This window comes from Trichosurus vulpecula, chromosome 3 (assembly GCF_011100635.1).
Source record: "Trichosurus vulpecula isolate mTriVul1 chromosome 3, mTriVul1.pri, whole genome shotgun sequence".
Classification (NCBI taxonomy): Eukaryota; Metazoa; Chordata; class Mammalia; order Diprotodontia; family Phalangeridae; genus Trichosurus; species Trichosurus vulpecula.
This window is the reverse complement of record NC_050575.1, coordinates 24,216,492-24,234,439: the sequence shown is the minus strand read 5'-3', so window position 1 is coordinate 24,234,439 and position 17,948 is coordinate 24,216,492. Positions and strand designations below refer to the sequence as shown.

The 17,948-nt window shown below is 36.1% G+C and overlaps 1 pseudogene; it reads left to right on the top strand.

The window, feature by feature from the left end:
* Window positions 1–2,566: 2,566 nt before the first annotated feature.
* On the top strand, window positions 2,567–2,818 carry LOC118841088 (annotated as a pseudogene).
* The last annotated feature ends 15,130 nt before the right edge of the window (window positions 2,819–17,948 follow it).

Genomic DNA, 17,948 nt, shown 5'->3' with positions numbered 1-17,948 from the left:
TTCTCTCTCTACTTTTCTCTTCTCCCTCTCCCTGAGATGGCCATCAATTTGATATAGATTATACATGTGCAATCATGCAAAACATATTTCCCTATTAGTCATGTTGTGAAAGAAAACACAGACCAAAAAAATCCATGAAAAAAATAACATGAAAAATAGGATGTTTTGATATGCATTCAGACCCCATCAGTTCTTTCTATGTATTTTTCATCATGAGTCTTTTGGAATTGTCTTCAATCATTGTATTGCTGAGAATAGTTAAATCACTCACAGTTGATCATCATACAGTATTGCTGTTGCTCTGTATAATGTTCTCCTGGTTCTCTTCACTTCACTTTGCATCAAATAATGTAAGTCTTTCTGAAGTTTTTCTGAAATCATCCTGCTCATCATTTCTTACAGCACAGTGGCATTCCATTACAATCATATGTTACAACTTAGTCAGCCATTTCCCCAACTGATGGATATCCCCTCAATTTCCAGTTCTTTGCCAGAAAAAAAAAATCTGATATAATATTTTTGTACAAATAGGTCCTTTTCCATTAAAAACAATCTCTTTGGAAGAGGGTAGGGCTCTTAAACCTCAAACAATAGTTTCAAATAACAAGAGCAATGATCAAAAACATTTGGTATAGATTTAGTAAATATGGAAATATATATATACATATATATAATATAGTAAATATAGAGAAGGAAACCAATGGAACAGGCTAAACAAAGAAGAATCAGAATAGCTAATATGAACAACCATGTCTGATAAAACTCAAACCTAAATGACCTTGGAAGAAATTCTGTATGTGCTAAGAAGTTTGGGGGAAACTTTAAAGCTCTCTGACACAAATTAGTCTTTGACCAATAAACTTATTCCACAAAAAATTCAAAATGTATACAGAGCCTGAATATTAAAGATGATACCATTGTAAAGAATAGAAACCAATCAAATACCTTTTACCCAGAAGGTTAGGAAATTAATTTTTCACCAAATAAGGAATAGAGGCAATTACAAAAGTTAAAATAAATAATTTTGATTACATGAAATTGAAAAATCTGCTTTTCCAATACAATTGATGCACCTAGCATAAGAAAGGAGACAGTTCACTGGGAGCAGAGAGGAACTGTATTTCAAATATCTCTGATACTGAATCTATAACAGAGATATGGAGACAACCAACTATGTGTGTGTATGTGTATGTGTGCATATTTATATATATATATGGGTTTTATATGTATATATTTGTTTATATATATTTAATTTATATTATATATAATGTATATTATATATAATCTAATTTATATTAAATTATATATAATTAATTAAATTTAACATAAATACATTTGATTATATATATGTGCATATATATGCATATATATATATACATATATATATGAACCAAATTCTATTCTCTATCAGATAAGTGGTCAGTGAATACAAAAGATCCATTATCAAAAGGGAATTGCAAACTGTTAAAAACCATATTAAAGCCTGTTCCAAATCACTGACAATAAGAAAAATGCAAATCTAAACAACCCTAAACTTTTACTGCACACCCAGGAAATGAGCAAAAATAAGAAAATATGGAAATAGTGTTGGAAGGATTCTGGAAAGATGCACATTGCATTACCATGAATTAGTACAGTCATTCTGGAAAGCAATATGCAAATGAAATAGCTAAAACTCCTTGATCCAAAGATTTCACTTGTTGTTCAGTCATTTTACTCATGTCCAACTCCTCATGACCCCATTTCATATTTTCTTGACAAAGATTCTAAAGTGGTTTGCCATTTCCTTCTCCAGCTCATTTTACAGATGAGCAAACTAAGGCAAACAAGGTTAGGCGACTTGCCCAGGGTCGCACAGCTAGTAAGTGTCTTAGGCCAGATTTAAACTCAGGAAAATGAGTCTTCCTGACTTCCAGGCCTAACCCTCTATGCACTATGGCGCCACCTAGCTACAATGCTGGGTATATATCCTAAAAGGTCATTGACAAAGTGAAAGACTCTATATACACTGGAATATCAGCAGTACTTTTTGTGATATCAAAGAACGGGAAACAAAGTAGATGTCCATCAGCTGGGGAATGGTGAAACAAATTGTGGCACATTGATGTAATGGATTATTATGGTTTTGCAAACGATGAAGAATGTGATGAATTTAAAGAAACTTGGGATGATTTGTATGAACTGATGAAAAGTGATATAAGAGCCAAGAAAATAATACATGTAGTGACTACAATCATGTAAATGGAAGGAACCACAACCGCAAAGTTATCAAAAACTAATCTTGGAAAAGTAAAAGAATAAGTTTGATCCCAAAGAAGAGATACAAGAAGATATCTCCCCTAAATGGAATATTGCATATAATGTCACATTCTTTAATAAATTGATTTGTTTGCTGATTTTTCCTTTTTTCTATTTTTTAAAGAGCATCTTTTATTATAAGGAATGGCTCTCTGGTAGGGAGGAGGTGTGATATGGGAGAAATCTAGGTGATATGAAAAGAAAAGCTCAATAAACATTTCTTGAAAATTTAGGGATTTCACCGGAAGGGCTAGGTGTTTGCCTTCAAACAGAAATAAAAATGACAGCGCCTTCCATGAAAGAAAGGCAAGTTTGCTGGGGAACTCAAGATGACTACTGGAAATACTTCGATGAAAATACTGATGATGCCTCTAAGTGTAAAAAGTTAAGAAGTGTTTTTGAATAAAGCTGCCCCCAACAGTGGATTAAACATTTTGATAAAAGAAGAGATTACTTAAAGTTTGAGGAAAAGTTTGAAGCAGGACAATTTGAACCTTCAGGAAGAACAGCAACATCATAGTTCTTTGTAAAAAAAAAAATTTAAAACAAATACTGAGACTATTCTGAATTATGAAGTATGACAGATTGGACTCATTGTCAGCGCAGCTCTGCTGCTCTCAACAGTACTGAAAATGATCAAGAATCCGACAGGGTTAGAATATCTAATTCATCCAGGGAATAGCTTGAATAAAGTGGTATAGAACACACTGTGGAAGTGGGTTTTATTGCTTGTTTTCATAACATAAAGTAAGCAAACTAGAAGTGATTTTTTTTCTTTTCCAGCTGAGAACTACATTTGAACTTGGTAAAAGAAGTGCTTTAGAATTGATTCTTTTAAGTGGCATCAATATTTTACTTGAATGAAATGGACAACTTGAAAGCGAACACTGTAAGATGATACGATGTGAAATGTCAAGGGGACAAAGTTTATATTACAGTCAAACTTTAAGTATTATGCTACATGTGATGGTTAATAAACAGTTAATTGGAAATGATGTGGTCTCTTAAGAAGATATAAGTCAAGAGTTCATAACCTGGGGCTACATTGATTTTATTTTTAGTTGCATAACTGCCACATCTCTGCATTTATAAAACAGAAATGTTTGACGATTGCCATGATGACTCAAGAGAAAAGATATCAGCAAGCTTACTCTATTGGTTTATGTCTCTCTATTCTTTCTCACCTCTTCTTTTTCAGAAGCAGTCATAAAAGGATAACTGGGGACAGAGGCTATATCTTTTTAAATTAAATTATACCTTTTTAAAATAATATTTTAATTTTTTCCAATTACCAGTAAAACCAATTTTTAACATTCATTCTGTTAATTCTGAGTTCCAAATTAGAATTTAATACCTTTTAAAGCATAATAGAAAACATCAGAAGGCTGAGATTTTAATTATCCTCCTCCCTGCTCCACTTTGCATTTTATTCTCTGAAGCTGAGTTTCTTTACCCAGAAAATTGGGAGATCTTCTGCCCTGTCCATCTCCCAGGGCTATTATGAAAATGAAATGATTAAAGAACTGTCTAAATCTTTCATTTTACATATGAGGGAATGGAGGCCCAGAGGTAGAATTTGAATTCAGATTCCCTGGCTCTTGATCTAGCATACCTCACACAGATAATGTATGTGAAACAAAGTATAAAGATTCCACAAAGCTTCCCATCAATTGTACTGTAATTCAGCTCTACCCTCCATATGTTCAAAACTTTGAACTTTACTGGTTGGATTCTGACTTAAATAGTACCTCTTCCCTACCACCAACCCTGGTAATGATGGACGACTACCTCCAAGACTTTATATAGAACTTTTCAAACCTCTCTCATATAGGCATCATCATATGTGTTGTATTATAGCTATCTCTATAAATGATTTATCAGTGTAATAGGTGGTAAGCTCTGTGAGGGCAAGGACTGTGTCCTATCTCAACTCTGTATCACCTACATTCCCAGAACAGGGCTCTGAGCACCTCTAGAAGAGCTTAACAGATATTTATTGAATTGAAAAAAAAGGAAAATTAATTCTGATTGCCCAAATTTACATTATACACACGTAAGGTTAGTGATTTGCCATACTATCCAAGATACAGATAGAGTGGGGAGGATAGAAATACCTTTTTTTTTGCAGTTTCATGTACAGCCAGCTTTTTTATTGTACTATGTTATGGAAATATTTGTTTTCTTACATAAATTAAAAAGAAAATAAAAAAGAAATGAGCATAATTGAAAGAATAAGTTATATGGTGACCACAACAACATGAAAGAACACAATTTATGGAAATCTGATTGAAAAAGTGACTAATCACTTATGATGAATCACGTAACCCATCACTTTATAGGGAGGTTGTGAAGTAGAGACACAGAATGAGACATACATGTTCACAAATGACCAATATGTTGATTTGCTTACTTGACTATGCTTATTTGTTTTTAAAAAAGGACATTTCTTTTGGATGGGAGGGCGTAAACCGGTAGATTTTTTAAAGGAAAGAACATTAATAAAACGTTTTTTTTTAATTACATAGAAAAAAACAATAAAAGTGACAAATATCCTTCAGGATACTAAATAATGAAATTAGATAGAAATCTTGAAATTAGAATGAAATACATAGTTCAATAGAATCTACAGAATGCCGTCAGATAGGAAGATGAAGTTTAAATCACCAAGAACTATAATTTACCAACTTGTATTGCTTTAACATTAAAGAAAGAATTTTGCAAGCAGCTAGCAGGAGGCCCTTCACATAACAGGGAAAAACTTCTGAATCATCCAAGACTGTTTGTTAACCATAGAAATTCTATCTGCTTTTCAAGAGACATGTGGGTCTTGGCACTTCAGCTCATCCTAGTAGAATACATGATTGCCAGGGAGAGCAGAGATTGAGCCTGGCTCTGGACGGAACATCTACTCTTTGTGGGACCTTGAGCATGACACTTAGCCTCCATAGGACTCACTTTCCTTAAATCTAAATTCAGTGGGTTGGATTAAAATGCCTCTGAAATGCCTTGGAGATTTGGATACCATAGTCTTTGTTATTAAAGGATCATGTTAGTAGCTTGCCATGCCACCTAGTGGTCAATTATGTACATTGAAGCTTCCAACCCTATACAGTCTCTGAATTACACCACTTCTGTAAAACATTCTTTGCCAGGCTTGAGATCTATTTTCCCTCAATACCACATCTATTTCCTCTTCTGACCAGGGAGTTCATACTATATTTGGATGTCAACATTCTTCTTTAATTTCTACTTATTCTCATCTTTGCTAAAATTCTGTGTACCGTGCTTTCCAATTCTGCGTCCTGGATTTCTTCCCAATATATGTCTTTTTAAAAATCTCATGTACTTCTCTTAATTTGTAGCATTACTCCAGGTCCACTTTTCCTGATTCTGTTACTTTTGATTACCATATGTTCTTCAAGAACCATGGATTTTATCCCATCAAGTTTGGATGGGATTTCTGGATCATGTGATCAACAACATGGAAGACTAGACACTCTCTCCCACCCTAGTAACCTCTCAAATCTCTCCAAAACAATTATGCACAAGAGGTGAAGTAATGGCAGCTGCCCCCACGATCTAAGTACCAAGCACTCTTAAGGAGTTAACAACACAGTGATCTGATAACAGAGAAGGCTAATCCCTAATGTACTCACTCAGTATCTTCTCCTCCACTGTCCCCAGTCTGGCAGAGCAGCACAGCCCTACACGTGGGCTTGTGTTCTGAGATCTGCTTAGTAATTCTTTTACTGCTGCTGTGGTCTCTGCCAGTTAACAACATTCCCCCAGCAACCTCCCAACCCTCATTACACCATTCTGAAGCAACAAGCTGTAATAATTTGCCTCTTGATGCCTGATAACCAATTTTGTTATTTCTCATTAGGTATCCGACTGCCAGGATACTTTTCTTCCTTTGACAAATTTCATGACAAACCTATGATTATTTTTGCTTTCCCTTTTCCCACACTTATGCAAAGAGAATAAATAAATGGTTTTAGAAGCCGACCAAATGAATCTCTAGCTATCCATTTCCCACCCCTGACTGACCTCACACCACTAGGGAGAGCAATCCTCCTTAACTTGAGATTTTTGTCTTCATCAAAAAGATCAGAAAAATTGACTATACTGATTTTTAAAAACAACCTTTCATTAACACTACATGAAGTGAATTATTTTTGCATCACATTTTATGCCACATTAATTGCTAATAATTTGAGTTTACAAAATGTGCTTTTCAGTATGGTGATTAGCAATGATCTCCATATTTTTATTATATTTCCAGCATTTGAAAGCTCTGTGTAGATAATATATGTTCTGTAAATTGCAAACTTAAATTAATATCCATTCATCTTCATACTATATATGGCATTCTTTGTCGAGAACCACTTCTTATTTGTAATTAAGAATTCTCTGTCAGTATGAATACAGTCAATTTAAATGTCTTTCAGAGATGGAATGTCCATGTGCAAATAGCTTGTAGATGTGATCAATCAGATGCATTCATACTTATAACTAAATTGCAAATAGTCACTTCATTTTCAGTGTTACTCTTCTTTAGATGTTAATACATTCATTTTTAATTAGCATTATACAATTTATTTTTTTCAAACTGTATTGATGATGCCTTTTTTTTTGACAAAGTTGTTTTCTGATCTACACCTCCTCCAAGTTAACTCTTCTTTGTACCATAGTGGAGAAAAAAAACTAAACAATGATTGCATCTTGGTAGTACACATAATATTTTGCATCCAAAGACCCATACCTTTCTCATTAGAAGAAAGAAGTATATTTTATAATGTGATCTCCAGAGTTAAGTTTGATCATTACGACTAGTCAATTTGGTTGCTTTTTAGTGTTGTTTCCATTTATATTGTTGTAACCTTTATATTATTCTCCTGGTTCTATTTAATTCACCCTCTATCAGTTCATATAGATCTTTCTATGCTTCTCTGAATTTCTCATATTTATCATTTCTTACAGAACAAAACTATTTCATTAATTCATAAAGTGCAATTTGTTCATACAGTCTCTAGTTGATGAGTACACACTTTGTATGTGTGTGTATGTATATATATATATACAAATTATAATTACATAATTGATATTGCCTTTCTTTCTGTTTTTGACCTTGTCCTATGTGCCCAGCATTCTGAGCTTGGCCTCACACAAGCAAGTCCCTTGGTTGTTTTTCCTCAATACTGAAACAAAAAGAGATACTCATAAGGCATTCTCAGCTAACAAAAGGAGATTTATTTAATCATAGCAGCAAGGATAGGTACTAAGGGCACTTTGATTCAGCTCAACAAGGCTCCCTTACCTGAGCTTCCCCTTGTGCATTGGCAAATAGGACATGATGCCAACAGACTCAGCTATTAGTCCTTTTAGCTGACTAAGTCTAGAGGATGATCTCAATTATCTTTTAAGGAAAAACTAGCCTAATACAGCTTGAAGGAAGGGATGGGGAGGGGATACCACTACTAACATATTGTGCCCCTTGGTGATAAGATGTTTAAGATTTTTCACCACCTAAATGACTTTGGGACTGTTCCTGGTCAATTCTCATATCCAATATTCAAGACGTTTCATACAGGCAGCACTTAAAGAAGAAAGAAAATATAAACTACAAACATAGCAAAAACAAAAAAAAGCATTTTAACAACTCACTGAAGGAGGGATTAAATAGGACAGGACAAAGACCAGAAATCCCATGCTTCATTCAACTCTGCCTTTGCAAATATCAAGTCCCAGATCTAGGTGATCGGGTCCATATGGTACCTGATGCCAACATTTTTTTACAATTCTCAAGGAGTCTCTCAATGCCAAAAGTTGAAATTCAGGAGGAACAGCACTAGGAATACCAGGGCTGTTGCAAAAATGACACAACTTCCTGCATAACCAGCATTGCCCATAAGTCAGGGATAACTAGTGTGTACCATCACCCACTTAGTGTCCCCTGGGAGTCCCAAGGTAGGGGGGATACAAAAATGGCCTCTGAGAAATTTCCACACTTTTTTTGTAGAGGCTGCGCAGACCTTTCACCACCATCCCTCTTGTTGCCAGAAAATCACTTTTTAATAATGTCACCACTTTAAGCCCTTCCTGGGGAAGAATTGTATAATGACCACTGAGAGTTTTATTGGTGGCAATGTGAGAGGGGCAATGAATACTAGATAATGGTAAGCAATGGCCTTCATTGGACCTGTCTTTTGCCACTGTTCGTGACAATCAATTAATAAATGGAGTGCTTTGTTTGTGGAATAGCCAGAAGGCCAGTATCACTAGATCAAAGATTACCGGAATGAAGACCGGGAACCTGGGGGCAGGCTAGGTTAGGAAGGGCTTTGAAGGATAAGCAGAGGATTTTGTATTGATCCTGGAGGCAATAGGAAGCCACTGGAGTTTGTTGAGTAAGAGGGTGACCCCTAGCAGTAGTGAGGGGGCCACTTTTCTGCTACCGGGAGCCTCTCTGTTGCCAGGGACCGTCTGCTTGCCACTGGGGCTCACATCTCTTCACTGTCTACTATTATATGAAGTCCTGCATCTGTGTCCATTGCCCTCTAAACACTAACTCTGGGGCCTTGTGCCCTTCTCTCCTTAGGGTATTGTTCCTTCCACACTCAGTAATAGGATGGGTAGATAGGTAAAAGGTATGAAGAAGTTAATGACTCTTCTAGCATAGTTATAAATTGTTTACAGAAGACTTAGACCAAACCACTGCTCACAAATAATATGTGTGTATCTTTCTTAAAATCACTCTCACACTCATTTTTTCCTGTGTTTTATCATCATTATCCATTTGCTAGATGTAAGGTAATTCTTAATTAATTGATTCTCTTTTTCTTTCTCTTCTCTCTAACTTCTCTTCCTCTCTCTCTCAGAAGACGCTTTACACGTGGCACCAGCTCCAGAAGCAGATTAAATATGGAGCATCTTTGTCTTCTCTCAGCCATAATTATCATTTCATTTACCCAAGCAGTCATATAGTTTCTTTCCCCACCAGTAGCATTTTTTTAAAAAAACAACAAACCTTTAACTTTTCTCATCAGCTTTAGCCCATTCCAAAAACTGGCAGTTCTGGTGGTTTTCTTACATTGTCATTCAATGTTCTTCCATTCATCCTATTCCCTGGCCTTGCTTACATCACATGTGTATGGTTTTATTTTTTTGTTTGACATACACTGTTAAAATCTAAGTTGGTTGCTTTTCTATCTGGGTATCTACATGAATCTCTCTAGATAACTTCAAATTTTCCTTCTCTATGGCAAGATTTCTGCTTATGGTTTTCAGACTTTTATTCTTAAAGATTTTTCATCCCTATATTTCCCTGTAGAATTTTAGTCCATCCTATATCCAAACTGTTCTTCAAAAATCTGTCCTTCAAACTCTAGGCTGCATGTCTAATTTTCCTCTTCTTCTATATCATACAATACACAATAAAATGTTCTTTTCCCCTCGTTTTCCCCTAGGAACAATGTTTTCCCTGTTAGTGGGAATCAGATCAAGAATAGAATTTAATAGATATGAGACTTTATTCTGAAGAGGAGGGACTCTCAGAGAAGGAAACAGTGATTTGTTCTCCAAGAAAGGATGATTTCAGTGCACAGGTCACCCAATTAGTTTCATAGGAAAAAGAAGCAAATAGTAGTGTTTGGTGGCTCCTTCCTGTGGGCTACTGAGGCAGTTATTTGTCAATATGATAATAATAATAACAAGGTCTATTATTTTCCCTAGGTACATATCCATTACATGATAGAGCCTAACAAGACTTATCAAGCCTGTTAGTTAATTCCAATGTCAGTTTATTCTCATGACTGCATATGTCATCACCAGAAAGAATCTAAAATGCAGAATTATTACTAAGAATTGAACAATAAACAGAAGAGCCCTGGTAACACAGATAGTAATTTAATCACTACTACAAATTAAAGGCAATCAATTGAGAAAAAAACAGATTTGGGAAGTAGAAAGACATTTAAGAAGGTGGTGTTAGGGAACAAGTTTAGATTTTCTGGACCACAGCTTAATTCTAGGAATGTCTGTTTCCTGACCAAGAATGGAGTTCTTTAAGGGGGAGGAAAATTTTATTTGCCTGGGACCATTAAAATCTAATAAAAAGTGCTCCAAAGGAAGGTATGTGTGTTTGTGGGAAGGAGGACCTGCCTGTGCATATTCATCTAAAAAAGTAACTTAAAATATCTATAATATAGAAAGAATAATTTTTATTAAAGATGAAAATCTAAAAAGGGTAGCTCAAAATTCAGTCTTAGATGTCTGCACACCAAAGGCATCAAACATGCTGTCAGGTAGCCTTAACTAAATTAAAATGTAAATGGGAAACTTAACAAAATAAATAAAAATAGAATAGAACACAGAAAACGTTAACATGTGTTTTTTAAGTCAGTATGCAGCCCACAGGGATCCTTATGTACAGTTAGGAGCCCTGTTTCTTTTTGAGTTTGGCACTCCTCCTGTACACACCTGCATGCAGTGTGGATAACAAGGAAGGTAAATTAGTGATACTGATGTAAGGAGGCAAATTTGGCTTCCATGGTATTATTATGACTTAGTGGGATAGGCGCCTCACTGAGATATAGTTCTTGAAAAACTGATCTTATTTAAGTGGAACAGAATAGATAAAGAAGAGGTGGATTAGCACTATATATTAAGAAGAGATGCTCCTAAGTTAACAATGTGTACGTATGTTTGTATCAGGAAGAAAGCCAAGACGGAGTAGAAATGTATGGTAGAGAATATTTGAGTAAAGATTAGTGCAAAAGTAACAGTGACAATATTGTCATTGTAGTGCACTTTTGGTGTTTCTTAGTCATGTCTAACTCTTTGTGACACCATGGACCAAAGCACACTAATACTGTCCATTGGGTTTTCTTGACAAAGATACTGGAGTGGATTGGGGCAAACAGACATTAAGTGACTTGCCCACGGTCATATAGCTCATCCACTGAGCCCACTCAGCTGCCTCATACTAACTGCCTATATTACTGGAGAAAATAAATACGGTGGTGAAAGGAAACAAGAATCCTGTCAGAGAAGCATGATACAGTAGTGAGATTGGGGAGACTTCTTTTTTTAAAAGTCTTCTCAGTTTATGAAACTCCCTTCATAATTTCACATAGCACAATAGTATTCCATCATATTCATATACTATAACTTGTTCAGCTATTCCCAAATTGATGGTCATCCCCTCGATTTCCAAGTCTTTGTCATATGGGCCCCCTTCCTTTTTAGTTGATCTCTTTGGCTTATAGACTTAGTAGTAGGATAGCTTTTGGGGCAAAGTTCCAAATTGCTATGCAGAATGCTTGGATTAGTTCACAGCACTACCAAAAGTGCATTAGTGTACCTATTTTCTTAAATTTCCTTGAGCATTTGTCATTTTCCTTTTCTATTACCTTAGTCAATCTGATGGGTGTGAGGTGGTAACCTCTGAATTGATTTAATTTGCATTTCTTAAATTATTAGTGATTGAGAACATTTTTATCAAACAACTATTGATAGCTATAACTTTATTGGACAACTTTTTGTTAATATCTCTTGTTTGTTTACCAGTACAGGAATATCCCTGTAACAACAATATGGCTTGCCACTCCTGTGGCTATGTAAAACCAACAACACCAGCACACAGAAAGGCTGCCAGTGCAGGTCCTTTGATCTGCTTTTTTAAGGAAAGCTACTTTAAGGGGTTAACAATCTTACGTTAATTAAACATACATATACCGTTCACTTAGTTCAGGGGGGAAAGCCAGCACCTTGAACTTCAGAGCAAATACACACAGAAATTACAAACAGAGATAATGTAAATAGATCAACATTTCTGTCTAACCAGCGTAACCGTACATAGTTACCAGAGAAGCACCAACATCTGGGTTTTCAAAGCCAGGGGGCTCCAATGGGTATTACCCAGAGTCTCTTCTGGCCAAATCACACAACACTCGTCCAGTAAATGAGAGCCCCAAACAAAATGCTAACCTCTGAGTTTATGTACCCTGTTCAGGGTCAAAGGGTGTCACAACCATGCAACTCAAAACCATGTGATATTTCTTTAGGTACCATAACCATGCAACTCAAACCTATGTGAATTAGGCTTTCTTGTTTCTTAAGCAGGTCATTAAATACTCCCGAATTTAATCAAAGAAACAAAGGCAAGACTTATCAAAGGCACTTGATTTCCTCAGTGTTCCAAAAGGGAAAACAGTAAAAAAAAAAAAAAAAAAGTCCCACCTTAGTTACCATAACAGTCTCGTATTCTTTTAATTTGGTTTCATTTCTTATATATTTGAGAAATGAGACCTTTATCTGAGAAACTTCCTGCAAAGCTTTTTCCCCAGTTTCCTGCTTCTCTTCTGGTTTTTGCTTCATTGGTTTAGTTTTTTTAAGACTTTCATTTCATATAATCAAAATTATCCCTTTTACTTCCTATGAACTTTTCCATCTCCTCTTTGGTCATAAACTCTTCCTCTATCCATACATCTGACAGATAATTTCTTCCAAGCTCCATGAATTTGCTTGTGATATCATCCTTTATGTCTAAATCATGTACCCACTTTGAGCTTATTTTGGCATATGGTTTGAGACGTTAGTCTCTGCCTAAATTCTGGCAGACTGTTTTCTAGTTTTCCCAGAAGTTTTTGTCAAATATTAAACATTAGGTTCTATGCCTATTTACTTCTGTATATTGTGTACCTGATCAGTGCCAGATTGTTGTGATGATAACAGCTCTGGAGTAAAATTTGAGATCTTATCTTGCTAGAGTCGCTTCTTTACCATTTTTTTCAGTCTGTCTTGACATTCTTGACCTTTAGTTCCTCCAAGTGAATTTTGTTATCATTTTTCCTAGCTATACAAGGCAATTATTCAGTAGTTTGATTAATATGGCCTTGAATAAGTAAATTAATTTAGGTAGTATTATCATTTTTGTTATATTGACTTGCCTACTTATGAGCAATTAATGTTTCTCCAGTTATTTAGATCTATCTTTATCTTCATGAAGAAAGGTTTGTAACTGTATTCTCTTATTCCTGTGTGTGTCTTGAAGGTAGACTCCCAAGTATTTTATACTGTCTGCAGTTATTTTAAATGGAATTTTGCTATCTCTTCCTGCTTGGTTTTTTGTTAATAATATATAGAAATGCTGATGATTTGTGTGGGTTCGTTTTTTTCTTGCAACTTTGCTGAGATTGTTAATTGCTTTAGCTCATTTTTAACTGACTCTTTAGGGTTCTCTAAGTAAACCATCATATCATCTGCAAAAAAATGATCATTTTGTTTATTCATTGCCTATGGTTATTCTTCCAGTTTCTTTTTTATTGCTATATAGAATTTCTAGTAAAATATTAAATAGCAATAGTGAAAATTGACATCCTTGTTTCATCCCCAATCTTCTTAGAAAGGCTTCTAGTTTATCCCCCAGGCAACCCTTACTCTTGTTTTCAGATAGACACCACTTATCTTTCTTAGAAGCATCATAGTCATATTTATGTTTTAAGAGTATAATCAGGCTCAGATTCAATCTAGCTCTGCTCAGATTAATCTGGCCCACTGACATTAGCATCACAAATGCTCAGCTCCCTAAGAGTCTATCCAATATGGCAAATCTTAATAAACTTTGTTTTTCTTTGGCTGAGAAGGCTTGAGTCGAATTCATTAGAGCAGGACCTGGAATGTTGGTGTTTTGGGGTCCCAAGAACCCCTCAACGCCAAACCTCAACATTGACCACAGCATAAGACATGACAAAATGGATGGTTTGAGAGAGACCTGGAGGAATTTGTCTGAGTGGATACAGATGGAGGTAAGCAGAAGCAGGAAAACAACATATGCAGTAAAAACATTATGGAACCAACAAAAACAACAACTCTGAAAGACTTGAGAGTTCTGATCAGCAGAAGGCAAACCACAATTCCAGAAGACCAAAAGATGAAGCATGCTACCCACCTCCTGACAGAGTTCCCTTGGAGCACAGTTTTCCATCACCTGCTGAGTCTTCACTCTTCTGAAGCATGTCCTTCACTACTACTTTCAGTAGTTCAAATCAGAGCCTCCTGGAACAAATGACTTAACTTTCCCTTATGAAGTAAAACTTCATGAAGTCTTCCTTATTTGTTCATCTAGTAGTCTTCAAACAGTTGTTTAATTATCACTTTGTGAGTTAACTTCTTTAATCTTAAAAACTTACATGAAAATGAACCAAGGAACCAAACTCTCCCATGGAACCATACCATACACACTCCCATACTCATCCCACAGTCCTCACAGTGGTACTCTGTATCTGAGTCTTTGACAAATGTGTTTTTTTTCACTTATGTTTTATATGTTTTTCATAAACAAAAGTTCTTTTTCTTCTAAAAAAAGGAATGTAACAAGTGTTTGAAAACTGATTGGCAACACAGCCAAGCATTAACATGTGATCTAGTAGTGTCATTTAGACTTTCATGATCTCTGAGCAGGAAGGGCATGACCTCTGAAAGGGAAGGCAGATATGAGTCATGCTTTGAAAAATACATAGACACACAGTGTTCAAGAAAAAAGACAAGAGGAACGCATGGTTTGAGCAACAGTGACAGTAAAAAAACTACTCCAAAATCTGTATATCTAGCATTTGACTCGTTCCTGAATTGCAGTCATGTATTATTGATGCCTACTGGATAACTCCTTCTACATGGCCCATAGGCATCTCAAACTCAACAAGACCAACATGAAACTCATTATCTTTACTCTTCCCTCATTCCAAAGCTATCATTTTTTTCAAACTTCATTATCTCTGTTGAGGGCATCACCATACTCCTAGTCAACCAGATTTGCACATTTGGAGTTATCCTAGATTCTGTCCTATCCTTTGTGCCTTTTATATAATCAAGGTAGACAGTAACCTCAAAGCAACAAGGACCTTACAAACTGAGCCAGAGAGAAGCTAGAGCACAGGGACAATGGGTGGAGAAAGAAGGAGAAAGAGAAATACAGAAAGAGAGAGGGACAGAGAAACAGAGGTGGGAGAGGGGGAGATGTAGAGGGGGAAAGAGGGAAGGAGAGAGAGAGAGAGAGAGAGAGAGAGAGAGAGAGAGACAGAGAGAGAGAGAGACAGGAAAAGATTGAGACAGAGAGATAAAGAAATACACACATAGGCAAAGACAGACATGGTGAGACTGAAAGCAAGAGAGAACTAGACAGTGGCAGAGAAGAGAGACAGAAAGTTGGGTCATTGGGTCACTTCAGGCATCTTGGAACAAAGATTACTCTGAGGCATCTGTTTGTAATTGCTCCTTCAAGGACTGAGGGAAGTTCTAAAAGATGTACTGTTTCTCCAACTTCTCCCCTCCTCACCTGTTTTAGTGTCAAGCACTGTTAATATATTCTTTTCATGTCTTTTATTTAAGCATTTCCTCTATTTTGATTTTGCTTCATCTATATAAAGAAACTCAGAGTTAGTCATGAAGGCAAGTAATTTTACCTAGCCTATGCCAAGAAAGGAGGAAGGTTAAAAGTCAGGAGTTAGGTAGAAAAAACACAGAAGAAAGCAGGACAAAGGTTCAATGTGTTACGTATTTTCCTAACTAGGAGCTCAGGTGAATTATGATTACATTAATAACTTTTCATATGGTATAAACTCCATAAAATAGCATAAAGTAGCCATTTGGATCTGAAACCCACATCTTTTCCTTAGGCTAAAAGCTAGCTAATTGTTGTATTAGATGTGAAGAAGGAGAGGGAAAAGGAAGAAAAGAGATAAGCATTTATTAAGTGGGTACTGCTTGACAGGCACTGAGCCAAGTGCTTTAGAGATACTATCTCATCTGATCTTAACACCAATTCTATGAGGCAAGTGCTATTATTATCCCCATTGTACAGATCAGAAAGTGAGACAGATGGAAGTTAAGTGATTTCCCCAGGGCCTCACAGCTAGGAAGTGCCTGAGGCTGGATTTGAAGTGACATCTTTCAGTCCCTATAACCAGCATTCAATCCACTGCACCACCCAGCTGGGATGAGAAGGTAGTGACCACAAAGGTTATATCTGAAATCAACCCCTGCTCCCTCCCTCCCCATGGAGAAGATAATTGAGGCTTTGAGGACTTCTCTACACCTTTTCCCAGAAGGGAGGAGGGAATAGAAATGATGAGACCTGTCCAGCAAACTCTGTACTCCATAGTGACAGGCAATAGTATAACAATCGGAAATCTTGTCCTGGGATAATTTCATTTTTTCCTTTCTCTAATTGGGAGTTGGAATGCTGCACTGATGTGTCTCCACCTCTCCTTGACTCCTTGCTAACTCCCCTCAATCACCCTAGGGAACAAATTATTTAAAGCTTAGTATCAGGCTTATATCTAGGATTTCTCCAAAAGAGAATGCAGAAAGATATTCACTGTGCAATATGAATCAGATGTGGTTATTTTTACTTCTTATTTATATTTACTTCTCTATTCATATTTATTTCTTATATACAAAAGGAATGCTATGCATAGAATGTTTAAAAGTGTGCATTCAACAAACTCAAACTTAAAACAGCATTCTGTAAGAATTTATAACTGTGTTTATTCCCAATGTACTTGGAGGTTTATACATAAAACCCATCAGCACTTTGTACGATTGATAGCTTCTTACCACATACTGGCATATATCTCTCTATTGCACTTCACAGATATTGCTTTTTTTATGGATTAAAGGTTGGTGGCAACCCTGTGTTGAGTAAGACTATTGAAGCCATTTTCTTTTTTTAATAGCATTTTGTTTTTTTCCACTTACGTGTAAAGAAAATTTTCAGCATTCATTTTTTAAATTTTTTTAATTTAATTTATTTAATATATTTAGTTTTCAGCATTGATTTTCACAGGAGTTTGAATTATGAATTTTCTCCCCATTTCTACCCTCCCCCCTACTCCAAGATGGCGTATATTCTGGTTGCCCCATTCCCCAGTCAGCCCTCCCTACTGTCACCCCACTCCGCTACCTTCCCCTTTTCCCTTCCTTTCAAGATAAATTTCTATGCCCCATTGCCTGTGTATCTGATTTCCCAGTTACATGCAACAACTCTTTTTTTTGTTTTTGAACATCTGTTTTTAAAAACTTTGAGTTCCAGATTTTCTCCCCTCTTCCCTTCCCACCCACCCTCCCTAAGAAGTCAAGCAATTCAACATAGGCCACATGCGTATCATTATGTAAAACCCTTCCACAATACTCATGTTGTGAAAGACTAACTATATTTTCCTCCTTCCTAACCTATCCCCCTTTATCCAATTTTCTCCCTTGACCCTGACCCTTTTCAAAAGTGTTTGTTTTTGATTACCTCCTCCCCCATCTGCCATCTCTTCTATCATCCCCCCTTTTTTAATCTTCTTCCTCCTTCTTGCCTATGGGGTAAGATACCCCATTGAATGTGTATGGTAGTCCCTCCTCAGGTCAAATCTGATGAGAGCAAGATTCACTCATTCCCCCTTACCTGCCTCCTCTTCCCTTCCTACAGAACTGCTTTTTCTTGCCACTTTTATGCGAGATTATTTACCCCATTCTATCTCACCCTTTCTCCCTCTCTCAATATATTCCTCTCTCATCCCTTAATTTGATTTTTTTTAGATATCATCCCTTCATATTCAACTCTCCCTGTGCCCTCTGTCTACATTTATATATATATATATATA